Below are 17,420 nucleotides of genomic sequence, written 5' to 3'. Positions count from 1 at the left end.
AGGGACAAAGGGACAGTGAGACTGTTTCTGTAAATCCTCTATACCTGTATTTTACCAACACTTCCTCCCCAGGCAAGGTCTTGGTGCTTCTTCTTCCAATTTGTATGAAGTCTTTATTATTATAGATATTAACTCTATCATATTTGATGCAGTTGTAATATGTCTTTTAATTTTATTTATGATGACTTGCTGCTTAAGCTGGTGATCTTCAGATGTCTCCATCAAAAGGTACAGTTGGTTTTCACAATTAATAATAGGGACAAATTCCTATTTCCCAATAACCTGTCACTTAATTGTTTTATCCTCCACTGTTCCCTTCCCAGAATCCGTTATCCACTGGGGACTGCAAATCCGTGACTTTCCAATGATCTAATTCCTTCCACATTTATTAGCTGCCATTCTTCTGTGAAAAAGAGCTTTCCCTTTTTTTCTGCTCTCTTCTTTTGGGAGGAGAGAAATCACTGTGTCCTAATAGATTGTTATTTACTCAGTGTGATATAATCAATTACAGTTGTGATTCTTTTTGATCCTCAAATTAACCCAATTTTGGCCAGTGGGAGCTTTTATGTTATTTCAAACACAAGAAATTGAATGCTTACATGTCTTTGTAATTTTCTACCCTTCCTTCCCTCCATCCCTTCTTTCTTTTCTGTCTCTTTGGTTGGGGGTAGGAGGTGTTTATAACATTGGCTAAAACCATAGCAATATTAAGTAACAGTGGTAAAAAGAGATCTTATTTTGCCCTTGTCCTTAATTAAATTGGATTTAGTTTTCCACTGTTAAATAGTACAGACTGTTTATTTCAGTTTTTAAAAAGTTAGTGTTACTCTATTCCTAGTTTAGAATCATGTTGTAAACATTGCATTCAAGGGGGAATTTACTGAATTAACCAGGGTGTTTTCTCCTTTAACCTAATGAAATGATCAATTACATTAATAGGTTTCCTAGTAATTAAACTGTCTTTATTGTCTTCAAATACACTCAATTTGAACATTGTTTATGTTTTTTGAATTCTGTGCTGATTCAGTATGCTTAGTTTTATATATGCATACATGTAATAAATATGTTTATTGTATTATATATAACTAAATATAAATGAATGAATGAGATTATTTTTTGCATATTTATTATACTACGTATTTGCCATTTATCAAAATGAATCAGGAAACTGTTGTTTTAATTCTCTTGAAAAATGAATATGATGTCAGGATTATTATTACCTGGAATTTGGAAAACCTTTATCTGTAAACTCTCCTTGGGCTTTAGGCCTTTTCAGGGTCAATCTGATAAGTTAATTCATTCATCTGATTGTTATTGCACTATTTATGTTACTGAACCAAACTTGGGTCCGCTTGCCCATGTGCAGTAAAGCCAATCTACTGACACTGGGTTATGGTGAAGGAAAGTGCAGTGTTTACTGCAGAGCACCAAGCAAGGAGTCCAGGTAGCTAGTGCTTAAAAGGCTTGGATTCCCCAAGGCTTTCAGGAAGAGGTTTTTAAAGACAGGGTTGAGGGGGGTTTGTAAAGTGTGTGATCAGCTTGTGGACATTCTTCTGATTGGTTGATGGTGAGATAATCAGGAGTCAACATGATCAGCCTTCTGGTTCCGACCGGTCTGGGGTCTACGTGCTTGTGGGCAGCATACAGTTAACTTCTCCCACCTGGTGGGGATTTCAGTATCTGCAAAACAGCTCAAAGGACATGGCTTAGAATATTATCTATAGCTCTTGAGGAGGAACTAAAGGTCCTTGACTTTGTATGATGGCTAAAGTATTATTATTTTGTCTTGCTTGACTGTTTTCCTTTCTTTCTGCATTTTCTCACTTCTCTGATTAAATTTACTCTTTGGAACTTGGGGAAGGCCTAGGAGGCTAAAGTTTTTCTACAGAGAAGTGGCAGGTGGATGACACTGGAGGTGAGGTCTGTTCTGGGAAGGCCCCATAAGGTCCTACATTTTTCTCTTTATGCTGTCTTGGATAAAAAGCTAATTTGTTTATTTCCATCTTGTCGTGTTAGTAATTCTAAGCCAGTCATCCTTTCCTGCTGAGCACAGATTTGTTCTAAGAATTCTTCTCAACGTGGAGCCATACATCGTCACATGTAGGATGGAAGGTACGGCTGTGTTCATCTTTGGAAAATATAATTGGTTGCAAGACCTCTTTACTATGTTCCAGTTTACCCAAATTATGGTCTGTTCTAGTCCATGTTTCTCACTCTTAAATTTTAAGAACAAATTTATTCTTGTACATATATTCTTTTTCATATTCTTTTCCATTATGGTTTATTACAGGATATTGAATATAGTTCCCTGTGCTGTACAGGAGGACATTGTTGTTTATCTATTTTATATATAGTAGTTTGTATCTGCTAATCCCAAACTCCTAATTATCCCTTCCCCACCCTCTTTCCCCTTTGGTAACCATATGTCTTTTCTATGTCTGTGGGTCTGTTTCTGTTTTGTAAATAAGTTCACTTGTATCATATTTTAGATTCCATATATAAGTGATATCATATTTGTCTTTCTCTGTCTGACTTACTTCACTTAGTATGATAACTTCTAGGTCTATCCAGAATAAATTTATTCTTAAACATGAACAGAATGAGTTTCCTATTCATAGATTTAGAAGGAAAACATATGTTTAAGCAAGTTTTTGAGTGGCTATTTTCTGAGTCTTTTGATTTCTGGGGGGTATATTTCTCTTACTTCTATAAATAGTTTTTGGACTGTGACTATCATTTTTGTGTAATAACTTTTGCCCCAAGACTCCTGAGATATTATTTTGTGATTCTCTACTTTTGGAGATCATGGATAAGTTTGAGGATAGCCTAAATTTATATTCTTTCTAGATAATCTTTTTTTTTTTTTAATTTTATTGCTTGGATACTTTTAGGATTTAAAAAATGGAATTAGAGCATTTTGTCAAGATATCTAGGAATATAGGTCTTTCTTGCTATTGTTTTTATTGGACTTTACTGGAAACATGTTGAAATCTTCTGATTTGCATTGGAAGAAATCAGCACAGGACAATCTTCATCTGTATATTTTTGTGACTTGGCTCTGCTCCTTTGTCATTCATCTCAGGAATTTTGTTATAGGCTGCTCTTTGTCAACCAATATCCCCTCTCTCCTTTTTCTTTACTCATAGAACTCTGTTTTAATTTTGGAATGGTCTCAGTTTAAGAGCTCTGTTTCCCAGTCTTCCATGCAGGTAAAAGTAGTCATATGACATACTTGAGTCCAGTGAGATATATTTGTAAGTCATTGGGTGGGGGCTTCTGGGGAAGCTCTTTAAGGGAAGCCGACTCATCTGGTATGCTGCATTTGCTCTTCCTTTTCCTCCATATTCAATCTGGAATGTGGTTATGGTGGCTGGAGTGCCAGCAGCCATCTTGTAAGCTGGGGAAGAGAGCCACACACTAAAGATGGTGTAGCAAGGGCTAAAAAAAGTCTGGGTCCCTGGTAAGGTAGCTGCCCTACCAGCCCAGATCTGTCATTTCTGGACTTCTTGCTACAGGAGGGAAAAATAAACTTGTCTCTTGGCTAAGCCACCATTAGTGGCTTGTTTTGGTCAATGTCTTTGAACAAAATCCTTCTCTGATAAACAAATACCTCTTTCCTAAAGGTAAACTGTCTACAATTATCATCTTTTCATGCATTGCTTTTTCTTTTGACCCTTTCTTTTGTATTCTTAGAGAGCTTTTTATTTCTTTTTTACCTCTCTAATTTGAATTTTCCCTCCAAAGCAGACTTTATTTCTATTGTTGACTTTTAGTTTTTCTTGCTATATTTTTGCTATTTCAACTTGCATTTCATTCAGTTTCTTCTTATCTCCGAATTTAAGTTTCCTCTGAAATTAAGTTTCTTAAGTTCTTTTTCACCTCATCTTTCATCTGGTCTCACAAAGCCTTTCATGAATTTATGACGTTTATTCAGAATGCAAAATACACTTTAGACTTTCCTATTATTTGCTGTAGCTCAAAGTATGCTTTTCCCTGAATCTTTAGAGTCGTATTCCCCTTATCTACCTGTTACACATTTTTGTTTCAGTTTATTCACCTTTGGACAGTAGAACCATCCAGGCTGATGTTTACCAGATGACTAGCGGCCCATGTTCCTGTCTGTTCTCCTCACTTCTATCTGAGTTCTGCCAGAATCAGAGGAGTCCCAATGTTAACTAGGGGTGTGCTGAGATACATAGCTCCAGCCAGATTTTAGTGCCTCCTTGGCGTTTCTCTACTGGAGCTTATCTAGTGGGGCTTACTTTGAATAAGTAGCTTCCCAGGGTTGCTGTATGTGGTTCTTTGATCACTGGCATTGGGTCTGTCCCCAGATAACAGTTCCAGGGATGTACTTGCAGGGCTTTTCCTCTCCCTTCTCAAGGGAGTCCAATTCCCATCCCAGGGCAGAGCCTTGGTGATGCTATTCCTATAACCAGACGAGGCTGGTACTGAACCCAAGTTCAGCTGCTTACTGCTCAAAAGGCCAATACTTGAGAGACAACTGTTGGTGGGAAAATTTGCTTTATTCAGGAGGCCAGCAACCTGGGAAGATGGTGGACTAATATCCTAAGACCATCTCCAAGTTGCTGGTTAGGAGGTTTTAAAGGCGGTATGAGGGAGAGGCTGAGGGTGCATGATCAGCTCGTGCACAATTCTCAGATTGGTTGGCATCAAGGCGAAGTTTCAAGCGTCTTCTGGTTTCAACCGATGTGGGGTCTACATGCTTGAGATCAGCAGTTTTCAACTGGGGGGTGTCTGCTTCCTATAAAAACAACTAGGGAATCTGTGTCAGACCTTTATCTATATTTTTCAGGGAACTGGGAGTTCAGTGACTCTGCTCTGTGGCTGGTTTATAGTCTAAATTGTTACCAGTTTCCCCACCCAGCAAGGGTTCTGTGTTTCTACATCTTCACATTTCCTTATCATTAACTCTTGAGCCAGACTTTTGAGGCTCAGGGGAGGCCTGGGAGACTAAAGCTTTTCTACAAACAAGAGGCAGGCAGAGGACATTAGGTGGGGTGGGGTGGAGGTCTGACCTGGGAAGGCCGCATAGGGTCCTGCTTGGTTATGCTTCTTTGTTGAGGAACTGCCGTTTCCTCCCTTTGACCTGTGATATCAGGTTCAGCCACCCTCCGTGACTGAATTCCACTCATCCACCCAGTGTGGATGCTCTCCAAACATGGATACTTCCCACTGCTCTCCAAAATGGATACTCAGCTCAGTATATCTTCCTCACGTCCATTTATACTCAACCTCAACTCTTAGATTATATTTATGATGTTTTTACCTGCTTGGAATGCTTTCTGCAAGAAAGTTAGATCTTTCACCAAGTTAGATCTTATATGCCTGATGATGGTCCCTCAGCTGGGTTGAAATATAGGGAGGGAGGTGACCTCATCTCCCAAAAGACGTAAAGAGAGAGCACTCAGGGAAGAGAGCCAGTAAAAACAGATGACCTGAGGAAGCAATTCCTCCAGTGCTGGAGGAGACAGGCACATTTTCTGGCGGGGCTCTTGCTTCATCTCTGACATTGGGTGGTATGCTACAGGTGGAAGCTCCCTCTGCTTCCCCTGTTTTCTTCAAAGTTACTCCCTGAGCAGATCACAGTTTTGTAATCCAGCTTATCCACACCGCAGCTAAGAGATATTTCTTCCAGGGAGCTAAAAATATTGGTCAGCATCCTCAATTCCCAGGGCTGTACTTTCAGGACCATTACCCCCAAGGGAAGTCCACACTCACCTCTGTTTTGGTGGTGGCCAAATCCAGCCCAGGATTTTGCTGACCTAAGCCTGATCCCACTGAGATTTCAAGGCATTTCATCTGAGAAATCCTCTTATCGTTTCAAGTTTAATACGTCTAAAGCCCAATTTATGACCTCCTTATAATGACATTGTAATTCTCCCAGCCCTTAAAACTTGACCCGTGACCAAGTTAACATGTTGGAGTTAAGCGTCAGACACAAGAAGTATCACCCTCTAAATGCCATTGAGATTGTTCCAGAATTTCACTTTCCATCTTTTCCATTCTCATTGCTGCCACTATTGTGCAGGATTTAATTACTTCATGTACGAATCACTGAAGGAGAATTTCTGCTCATCTCCTTCCTAATGTCTCTTCCCCCCTCCCTCTCAAGAGGCAGATCAATTTCAGGTTGATCTTCTTTTAGGCAGAGCTTCAGTGATGCTACTACTTTGCTGAGGAACTGCCATTTCCTCCCTTTGACCTGCGGTATCTGGTTCAGAGACTTTTCATAGTTGAATTCCACTCATTCACTCAGTACTACTTCCCACTGCTCTCTAAAATGAATACTAAAAAATAAAATAAAATAAAATAGAATAATAAAATAAAATAAAATGATACTCATCTCATTAGTCTATTCCACACGTCCATACTATACTAATCATCAGATCTTAGATTTTACTTACAACTTTTTTCTAGCGGAATGTTTTCTGCATTTTTATCACCAGATTAGATCTTACCCCTGCTCAAAGACCCAGCTCAAATACAGCTGTCAGTTTGGACTGACCGATACTTTTTTTTAAAAAATGATTCTGGTCATTATAAACTAAGTAAGAGAGATGTACACATTTGGAAATTATTTCAGTGGATTTGTATGTGCCTTTTTTTTTTTAACATCTTTATTGGAGTATAATTGCTTTACAATGGTGTGTTCGTTTCTGCTTTATAACAAAGTGAATCAGCTATACATATACATATAGCCCCATATCTCCTCCCTCTTGCATCTCCCTCCCTCCCACCCTCCCTATCCCACCCCTCTAGGTGGTCACAAGGCACCGAGCTGATCTCCCTGTGCTATGCGGCTGCTTCCCACTAGCTATCTATTTTACATTTGGTAGTGTCTCTATGTCCATGCCACTCTCTCACTTCGTCCCAGCTTCCCCTTGTATGTGACTTCTTTCACATCACGCTCACTTAAGTATCTTATTTGTGGTACTCCTAAAAAGAATGTGCAATAAGTAGGCCTTCTTCCCCCCTTGCTATAAGTCAGAATAATAACCATCGCACTTTGAGAGGTAATGTAAGAAGATGTTAGTCTCTGCAGTTGAAATTGTGCTGCTCAGGTTGGCATAACGCAGTTGCACAGGGACTCTTGGGATGTGAGGTGAAGTCATCATTTTATGCTTTATAGTTTCTTGGCACACGTGTTCAATGGTTGAATCTGTGCTGAAGATTAAATATCTCTTTATTAAAAACACAAGTTTCTGGGGGTTTTCATTTCTGTTTGTGGGCTTTTTGTTGTTGTTTTGTTTTCTTTGTTTTGTTTGTTTGTTTGTTTTGTGTTCCTAAAGCACAGATTGCTCTATCACTGCTAGTAAATTAATCACAAATGGCCAAGTGGCTTTTCTTCTGGAAAGCAGGACTTTAGGGTCGCTTTGGTGGAGTTCATTTATCACGTCCTTTTCCCCACATTTCTGGTTCCTGAATTGCTGTTACAAAAGGCCTAACTTTTCTGTCTGCATATGTACCTGCCTGCAGGATATATTTACCACCCACACAGAAGCATCGTCTTCCTGATTTATGTCTATAACATTTGCTTTTAAATAAATTGGACAATTCGGACAGTGGTCTGTGCTTTAGTAAAAGACGGTCCTCTCTCTTAGACCAAGTGACCCACTGTTAGGACAGCATTTTCCAAAGCGCTTCCCATAAAACTGCTTTAGGATAAAAATAGAGCTTATTCATTGTGAAAAGATGAGGGGAGGGGGGGATTTCCAAGGTCGATAAAAGGCGGTGTGAACAAAAGGAAACAGGTTTCTGTGCTGCAGGACTTCTCAGTGCTTTTGGCAGGCTGGTGCAGGTACTGTCGGGGAACTGTGCCTCTGGGAGGGGTCCAGTGAGGTGATCCCAGAGGGGACTAGAGTGGCATTCCAGAAGCACCTGGCATGAGGCTCTTTTTCTTAAAAGAATATCTTTCAGAAATAGTGTTTAATGGAAAACACCAGGTCAAACCTCAGCCTGGGCTGTTGCAAATCCCGTCATCAAGGGAAAATTAGAGATTTGCTAGAGTTTAGCCTCTAGTTTGGCTCAGAAGACCCTCTTCATAGCATACGTGTGTAGAAGATTGCATGTTAGTCCTGTAGGCAGACCATGCTGGGGGAACCCACTTCCTGCGTAGACACTCCTGTTTTGCTGTGTTATTACTGTCACATTTTCTCTTTCATAACACTCGGTATTTCAGCTTAGAGGAGGGACCTCACAGTATTGAAATGCAGACCTCTTCGGAGGAAGATTTTATTCAGCTGGTGCTGTGAGCTTGGAGGAGGGACCCCATGGGCCTCAAGTGGACTTCTGAGAAATGAGCGCTAATTGGTTACTGATGGTTCACTGAGGGGGGAAAGGTCAGGCTGACTCTTCCAGTGTTAGAAAAAAAACACAAACTGGATTCTGCTGCTGCAAAGGTGAAGCATTGACGCTGCAGGTGGAAACAGTTGCTGGGCTAACGTGGACCGGCACAGGAAGCACAGAGGGCGGAGCTAGTCCCTTCTTCCTCTTTCAGCCTCCCTCTTCCCCTCTGGCATCTCCTATTGGCAGTGCCTGCGCAGCCGCCAGGTGGCAAAGCAGAGATGGGGTGAGCAGTCTCCGCGCCAGCGTCACAAGAGTTCAGAAGGGTGGGAATGGAGTCGAAAGACAGCTCAAAACCTGGCACATCACCCCGGTGAGTTCTCAAACTTTTGCTCATTGCCAACGGGACAGGTGAAAACTCAGAGCTTGTTGTACCTTTGATTAGCATTTTTTCTCATTGGGGCCAAGGTTGAAAACCTCTTCATTTTTAGAATTGTTTGATTTTCCTTTCTATGAACTATCTTTTGATATGCTTTGTTCATGCTTCTTTTCCTTTGGTCGTCGTTTTTGTTTCTTAGACATGAAAGGAATTAGGGTTTTGAATATAATGTGAGTTGGAAATACTTTTCCAGGTTTGTCATTTATCTTTTGATATAGGGTGGCTGTTCCACGTGTGCATTTTTATTTTTACAGAGTTGAGTTTTATCAGTATTTTCTTTTGTGACTTCGAGGTTTTTCTTCACCTGTAGAAAGACCTTTCCAACTTGGAGATTATAAAAATGTTCTTCCATTTTTTTCCCCTAGTGCTTTTATGGTTTTGATTGTAAAATTTAAATATTTGATCAATTTGGAATTTTTCCTATTGTATAATGTGAGATATTAATCCAAATGTGTTTCCTTCGTCCTTATTTACCATCCAGATGTCCCAACACCATTTATTGAATAATCCATATTTTCTCCACCAATTTGAAAATTCACCTTTATTAGAATGGGTTAAAAAATTTTGGGGGGGTCTATTTCTGGACTTTCTAATCTGTTTTTCAGCTATGGCTACTCATGTACTAGCACCACACTCTTTTAATTACTCTAGCTTCATAATATGGTTAAATATCTCCTACAGCATTTTTTTCCTCATTATTTTCCCCTTTTAGAATCTTGTTTGTTCTTGATTTTTCTTTCTCCCATAGGAGAATTTGAATCAGCTTTTCTAATTTTAAATCCTATGGGTAGTTTCATTGGCTCACATAAAAATATAGATTAAGAAAGTGCTGAAATTGTTATCATGTTTATCATGTTGAAATTGTTATCATGTCAAGAACATGGTATACCTTTCAGTATCTTTTTATTCTTTTGCATATTTCTTCAGTATATCCCAAGGTGCGTGCACTGACTTTTTTCTCCTCATTTGCAGTCCTGTGCATCTTGACTTGGTGTCTTCCCACACTCCAATTTTACCTCCAGTGCATATGGCGGCCACACTTCATATATTGTGCTCAGAGTTATAGATATTTTGTGGTTTTATTGAAGACAAAGTTTGCCTTTTTGTTTCCTTGTTGCTTTTGGGTGACTCATGAGAGAATAGGGGGAACAGCTTTTTCCTCTCATTTGAAAATCGGATGCTATTTCATTTACATGGTTAAACACTCTGGGATTCCTTCACCTTGACTGCAGGAAATCCAGTTTTTATCACCAACTATTTCTGGGAATCTCTGGAATGCCAAATAGTTCACAAATATGCTTGGAATATCATTGCCACCTCAGCTGGGCCTCTGTCTCTCAGGTACTTCTCAACCATCTTCAGTTAACATTGCTCTATCTCAAAACCAGGTGTTACCCCTTTCACCCATCCCACCTGTTATCAGCCTGTTTTCAGCCCTCAGGTAAATATTTCCTTGAGGTTACATGTTGGTATTCCCAGGAGTAACAGGAACAATGATTCCAGAGTCTCAGCTTCCATATGTTTGCTTTCCTGAAATTGATCTGCCCGAGAACTGCCAGTGGTCTGTAGATTCTCTCTTCCAACTTCTCCTTTCACCCTTCCTCTTTCACATGTAGTTAAGGAAAGGCATCAGTCTCACCCATTCTAGATCTTACTATGTGCATTGGCTTGGGGGTGGAAAAGCATCTAGGGAGCAACCAAGCGGGCACTTCAGGATCCTGGTGCTTGTTGAGAAAGTGAATGGCTGCAGTGATTGCCGTGATTGCCTTTTGCCACTCAGGTGGTTCCAATTCCTGGCTTTCATTAAAGCTGAAGGAAGACTTAAAGAGATTGTCCATGGATAGGCGATTTAAATTAATTCTGTTGATTGATTACTATGTTTTTTGTTTTTTATGTAGCTTGTAAAGAATTAAAGAAAGTGAAGGACGTTAGTATAATTAAACTCCTTGCATTTGCACCTACATCTGTATATGAACAGTTGTCTCAAAAGCTTCATAAAAAAGGAGTAAAATTGATGATAAATTGTCTCACTTTAGTAATGCAAAATGTTCATCTCTGTATATATAAACTAATTTTTTTAATGGAGTATAGTTTACAATATTGTGTTAGTTTCAGGTATACAGCAAAGTGATTTAGTTATATATATATATATTTTTTTCAGGTTATTTTACATTATAGGTCATTACAAGGTATTGAATATATTCAATAGTTCCCTGTGTTATACAGTAGGACCTTGTTGTTTATCTATTATATCAATATATAGTAGTGTGTATCTTTTCATCCCAAGTTCCTAATTTATCCCTCCCTGCCCCTTTCCCCTTTGGTAATCATGAGTTTGTTTTCTATTTCTGTGAGTCTGTTTCTGTTTTGTACATAGATTCATTTTTATTATTTTTTAAATTCCACACCTAAGTGATATAATATTTATCTTTCTCTGCCTGGCTTAGTATGATTTTCTCTAGGTCCATTCATGTTGCTGTAAATGGCAATATTTCATTCCTTTTTATGGCTGAGTAATATTCCATTGTGTATATGTATACTACATGTTCTTAAGCCAGTCCTCTGTTGATGGGCACTTGGTTTGTTTTCATGTCTTGGCCATTGTAAATAGTGCTGCTATGAACATTAGGGTGCATGTATCTTTTCAAATTGGAGTTTTTATCTTTTCTGGATATATACCCAGGAGTGGGATTGCTGGATCATATGGTAGCTCTACTTTTAGTTTTTAAGGAACCTCCGTACTGTTTTCCACAGTGGTTGCAACAATTTACATTCCCACCAACAGTGTAGGAGGGTTCCCTTTTCTCCACAGCCTCTCCAGCATTTATTACTTGTAGACTTTTTGATGATGGCCATTCTGACCAGTGTGAGGTGGTGCCTCATTGTGGTTTTAATTTGCATTTCTCTAATAATTAGCAATGTTGAGCATCTTTTCATGTGCCTATTGGTCATGTGGATATCTCCTTTGGAGAATGTTTATTTATATCTTTTGCCCATTTTTTGATTGGGTTGTTTGTTTTTTTGATATTGAGTTGTATGTGCTGTTTGGATATTAACCCTTTTATGGTGTCATGTCTTTAAGTCTTTAAGCCATTTTGAGTTACTTTTATGTATAGTGTGAAGGAGTGTTCTAACGTCATTGATTTGCATGCAGATGTCCAGCTTTCCCAACACCACTTGCTGAAGAGATTATCTTCCATTGTCATATTCTTACCTCCTTTGTTGAAGATTAGTTGACCAAAGTCTATGGGTTTATTTCTGGGCTCTATTCTGCTCCGTTGATCCATACGTCTGTTTTTGTGCCAATACCACACTCTTTTGATTACTATACCTTTGTAGTACTGTCTGAAATTTGGGAGGGTTATGCCTTCAGCTTTGTTCTTTTTCCTCAGGATTGCTTTGGCAATTCTGGGTCTTTTGTGGTTCCATATAAATGTTAGAATTATTTGTTCTAGTTCTGTGAAAAATGTCATGAGTAATTTGATAGGGATTGCATGAAATCTGTAGATTGCTTTGCGTAGTATGGCCATTTTAATAATATTAATTGTTCCCATCCAAGAGCATGGAATATCTTTTCAGTTTTTGAATCATATTCAGTTTCCTTTAACAATGTTTTATAGTTCTCAGTGTATATCTTTCACCTCCTTGGTCAGGTTTATTCCTAGGTTTTTTTAAAAAATTAATTAATTAATTTATATTTTATTTTTGGCTGTGTTGGGTCTTCATTGCTATGCATGGGTTTTCTCTAGTTGCAGTGAGTGGGGGCCACTCTTCGTTGCAGTGTGTGGGCTTCTCATTGCAGTGGCTTCTCATGTTGCGGAGCACGGGCTCTAGGCTCGCGGGCTTCAGTAGTTGTGGCACGTGGGCTCAGTATTTGTGACTTGCGGGCTCTAGAGTCCAGGCTCAGTAGTTGTGATGCACAGGCTTAGTTGCTCTGCAGCATGTGGGATCCTCCTGGACCAGGGCTTGAACCCATGTCCCCTGCATTGGCAGGCGGATTCCCAACCACTGCGCCACCAGGATAGTCCCCCTAGGTATTTTTTAAATGAGATTTTAAAAGGGATTTTTAGGGCTTCCCTGGTGGTGCAGTGGTTGAGAATCCGCCTGCCAGTGCAGGGGGCATGGGTTCGAGCCCTGGTCTGGGAAGATCCCACATGCCGCGGAGCAGCTGGGCCCGTGAGCCACAACTACTGAGCCTGCAAGTCTGGAGCCTGTGCTCTGCAACAAGAGAGGCCACAATAGTGAGAGGCCCACGCACCACGATGAAGAGTGGCCCCCGCTCACCGCAACTAGAGAAAGCCCTCACACAGAAACGAAGACCCAACACAGCCAAAAATAAATAAATAAATAAATAAATTTATTTTTTTAAAAAAGGGATTTTTAAAAACTTTTTGATATTTCATAGGTAGTGTAAAGGAATTCAACAGATTTCTGTATGTTAATCTTGTATCCTGCTACCTTGCTGAATTCGTTTATCAATTCTAATAGTTTCTGTGTGGAGCCTTTAGGGTTTTCTATATAGAGTATCATGTTATCTGCATATAATGACAATTTTACCTCTTCTCTTCCAATTTGGATACATTTTATTTCTTGTCTGATTGCTGTGGCTAGGACTTCCAATACTGTGTTGAATAGACGTGGTGAGAGTGGGCATCCTTGTCTTGTTCCAGATTTTAGCAGGAAGGTATTACGCTTTTCACCATTGAGTATTATGTTGGCTGTGGTTTTGTCATAAATAGCTTTTATTATGTTGAGATATGTTTCCTCTATACCCATTTTGGTGAGAGTTTTTATCATGAATGGGTATTGAGTTTTATCAAATGCTTTTTCTGAATCTACTGAGATGCTCATGTTGTTTTTGTCTTTTCTTTTGTTGGTGTGGTGTATCACATTGATTTGCATTTGTTGAACCATCCTTGTAACCCTGAGATGAATCCAACTTGATCATGGTGTTTGATCCTTTTTAGGTGTTGTTGGCTTCAGTTTGCTAATATTTTGTTGAGGAATTTTTGTATCTATATTCTTCAAAGATATTTTCTTTTTTGGTAGTGTCTTTGTCTGGTTTTGGTATCAGGGTGATGTTGGCTTCGTAGGATGACTTTGGGAGTGTTCCCTTTTCAATCTTTTGGAAGAGTTTGAGAAGGATTGGTATAAGTTCTTCTTTGTATGTTTGGTAGAATTCCCCCGTGAAGCCGTCTGGTCCTGGACTTTTATTTGTGGGGAGTTTTTTTTTTTTTTTTTTTTTTTAAATTACAGATTCTGTTTCACTTCTAGTGATCAGTCTGTTTATATTCTCTAGTTCTTCTTGATTCAGATTTGGTGGGATGTATGTTTCTAGAATTTCTTCTAGGCTGTCCAATTTGTTGGCATGTAATTGTTCATAGTATTCTCTTATGGTTTTTTTGTATTTCTGTGGTATTGGTTGATATTTGTTTGCTTTCATTTCTTATTTTGTTTATTTGGGTCCTCTCTCTTTCCTTCTTGGTGAGCCTGGCCAGAAGTTTGTCAATTTTATTTATCCTTTCAGAAAATCATCTCTTGGTTTTATTGATTTTTTTCTATTGTTTTTTAATTTCTATTTTATTTATTTCATCTCTGATCTTTATTATTTCCTTCCTTCTGCTGACTTGCGGTTATTTTTTTTTTCTTTTTTCTAACTTGAGGTTATTTTTTTTTCTATTTTTTTTAGGTTGTTTATGTGAGATTTTTCTTGTTTTTTGAGGAAGGCCTGTATTGCTATGACCTTCCCTCTTAGGACTGCTTTTGCTGCATCCCATACATTTTATATGGTTGTGTTTTCATCGTCATTTGTCTTGAGGTATTTTTAAATTTCCTCTTTGATTTCATCATTAACCCATTGGTTTTTTAGTAGCATGTTGCTTATTTTCCATGAAATCATTTTTTTTTCCCCTTGTTTCTCTTTTTGTGATTGATATCTAGTTTCATGCTGTTGTGGTCAGAAAAGATGTTTGAAATAATTTTTATTCTCTTAAATTTGTTGAGGCTTGTTTTGTGTCCTAGTATGTGGTCTGTCCTAGAGAATGTTCCATGTGCACTTGAAAAGAATGCGTTTTCTGGGGTTTTTTTGGATGTAATATTCTGAAAGTATCACTTAAGTCTAACTGTTCTATTGTGTCATTTAGGATCTCTGTTGCCTTATTAATTTTCTGTCTGGAAGATCTGTCCATTTATGTCAGTGGGGTGGTAAAGTCTCCTACTATTATTGTATCCCCATCAATTTCTCCCTTTATGTCTGTTAGTATTTGCCTTCTGTATTTTGGTGCTCCTATATTGGGTGCATATATGTTAACGAGTGTATGCTTTTGTTTTTTAATGTGTGGCTTGGATACCCTGCGTCAGAATCACTTGGGGGATCCTAATTAAAAATACAGATTCTGCCCTCCAGGGTATGTCCCTGGAATCTGCTCCCTGGGAATTGGACAGTGCTGTGGATATTGCCTAAAATCAGCATTTTAAAACAAGTTCCCATGGGTAATTCTTGCACACACTTCAGTGTTCCTCTAGTGCAGCTTTGTATCCCATATAGAGACTTCTTAGAAATTTATTTACACAGAGAATCCACTTCAGGGAATGGAGCACAAGAGACTAGCCTGGGGGAAGTTAGCTCCTCCTTGTGCCAGGATGATGGGCTGTTTTTCTAAGGAAACCACCCTGCCTCGCTCTGTTCACACACAGAGCCAATGTGTCCTCTTAATTTCAGCCCAGGAATGACACCAGCCTGGCTCCCCACCATCCCACATCCCCTTCCTACAGGCCTGGCTTCTCTTCCCAGCAGATGTGCCTTCCACTTTTCTGTTTTACCCTTGGAATTTGAAAGGCATCTTTTGGATGATCTGTCAAGCTTAAACGTTACTTCTTTTAGGACCCAAATTTCAGCATCCTCTTCTTCACTTTGTGTGCCTTGTGCTTAGAAATGAGGGGTCCTTGCTTGTCTGGATCCCATTCCCATCTGTCAGGGGTGTGATGGAGACAGAGGACCAGGTCCTGAGGGTGAGGCCACTTAGGATGATGGATGCTGCATTAGCTATACTTGGGCTCAGCAATGTGTGCTTCAGACTGGAGAGTGGAAGGACATTTTCAGATGCCAGCTCTCACCTCCCAGTTTGAAGCTGGGTATGTGATTGTAGGAGCCTGGCCCCAGCACCCTTATGCAGCTGCTACTTCAACTGCCTGAAGAACTTTGGGGAAAATCTTCCTGGCCACTAACTGCTTGTTTGATCTGCAGAAAGTGCATGGCCATTCCAAGTACACTGACAGGGGAGACTGAGTTATTTGCCTTATTTGATTGCTACCTTGGGGTGAGCAAAAGACCAAGCACTGGCCTCTCGCCACTCCTCCCCCTGCAAGCTCAGCATGGATGATGATATTTCCACATCGATGGTCGACAGTGGCTCCAGCATGTGTAGGGCCAGCCTTTCAGAGGATCATGGCCCTGAAGCCGTCTTCCCTTCCATCATGGGCAACCACAGCATGACTGTGGGCATGGGACAGAAGGAGTCCTAGGTGGGTGATGGGGCCCAGAGTAAGAGGGAACTCTACCCTGAATAGCCCATTAAGGAGAAGGTCTAGCATCACATTATAAAGAGAGTGTATGTGGCCCCCGAGGAGCACCCCATGCTGCTGACTGAGTCCCTCCTGAACCCTGAGGCCAACCAGGAGAAGACCCAGATCATACTGAAGACCTCCAGCACCACAGCCACGTACATGGCCATCTAGGCTATGCTGTCCTTTATGCCTCTGGCCTGTGCCACAGGCATGTAATGGAGTCCAGCAATGAAATCACACACACTGTGCCCATCTATGAGGGCTATGCCTTTCCTCACACCATCCTGTGTCTGGACTTAGCTGGGACCTAAGGAACTGCCTCACAGAGCTTTTCCACATGGCCAAGCAGGGAATTGTGCAAGACATCAAGGGAAGCTCTGCTATTTTGCCCTGAACTTGGAGAGGAGATGGTCACTGCAACCTCCCGCTCCTCCCTGGAGAAGAGCTGTGTGCCTCGAAGGCCAAGTCACCACCATTGGCAACAAGTGGTTCTACTGCCCTGGGGCCCTTCCAGCCTTCCTTCCTGAGCATGGAATCTGGAAGCATCCATGAAACTACCCTCAACTTCATGGTGAAGTGTGACATTGATGTCCACAACATGTGACATCTTTTCTAACGCGGTGCTCTCTGGTGGGACCACTGTGTACCCAGGCTTCACCAACAGGATAGAGGAGATTCCCACTCTGACTCCCAGCACGATGAAGACTGAGATCATCACACTTCTGAGTGCTCTGCCTGGATTGGTGGTTCCATCCTGGGCTCAGTATCCACCTTCCAGCAGATGTGGAGCAGCAAACAGGAGTTCCTTGAGTCTAGCCACTCCACTGTGCACAAAAATGCTTCTAGGTAGACAGTGCGTCACATCCTTTCTCGACAGAACCTGACTTGTGCAGAAAATGAGATGACATTGGCATGGTGTATTTATTTATTTATTTACATTTATTTTTACTGTTGGTTGCCTCAGGATTTAACAAGTTGAATGGTGAAGGTGATAGCAGTCAGTTGAAGTTGCATCCCCCAAAGATCTGCAATGTGGCTGAGTGTTTTGACTGTCCTTTTTTAAAGAGTCATTCCGAATATCATGAGATGCATTGTTAGAGGAAGTTCCATA

The 17,420-nt window shown here is 40.2% G+C and overlaps 1 pseudogene; it reads left to right on the top strand.

Annotated features, from left to right (window-relative positions):
- The first annotated feature begins 16,117 nt into the window (after positions 1 to 16,117).
- LOC133096588 (actin, cytoplasmic 1-like) lies at positions 16,118 to 17,159 on the top strand (annotated as a pseudogene).
- The last annotated feature ends 261 nt before the right edge of the window (positions 17,160 to 17,420 follow it).

Source organism: Eubalaena glacialis, chromosome 8 (assembly GCF_028564815.1).
Source record: "Eubalaena glacialis isolate mEubGla1 chromosome 8, mEubGla1.1.hap2.+ XY, whole genome shotgun sequence".
Taxonomy (NCBI): Eukaryota; Metazoa; Chordata; class Mammalia; order Artiodactyla; family Balaenidae; genus Eubalaena; species Eubalaena glacialis.
Note: the sequence above shows the minus strand (reverse complement) of the source record. Positions and strands in the feature narration are given on the sequence as shown.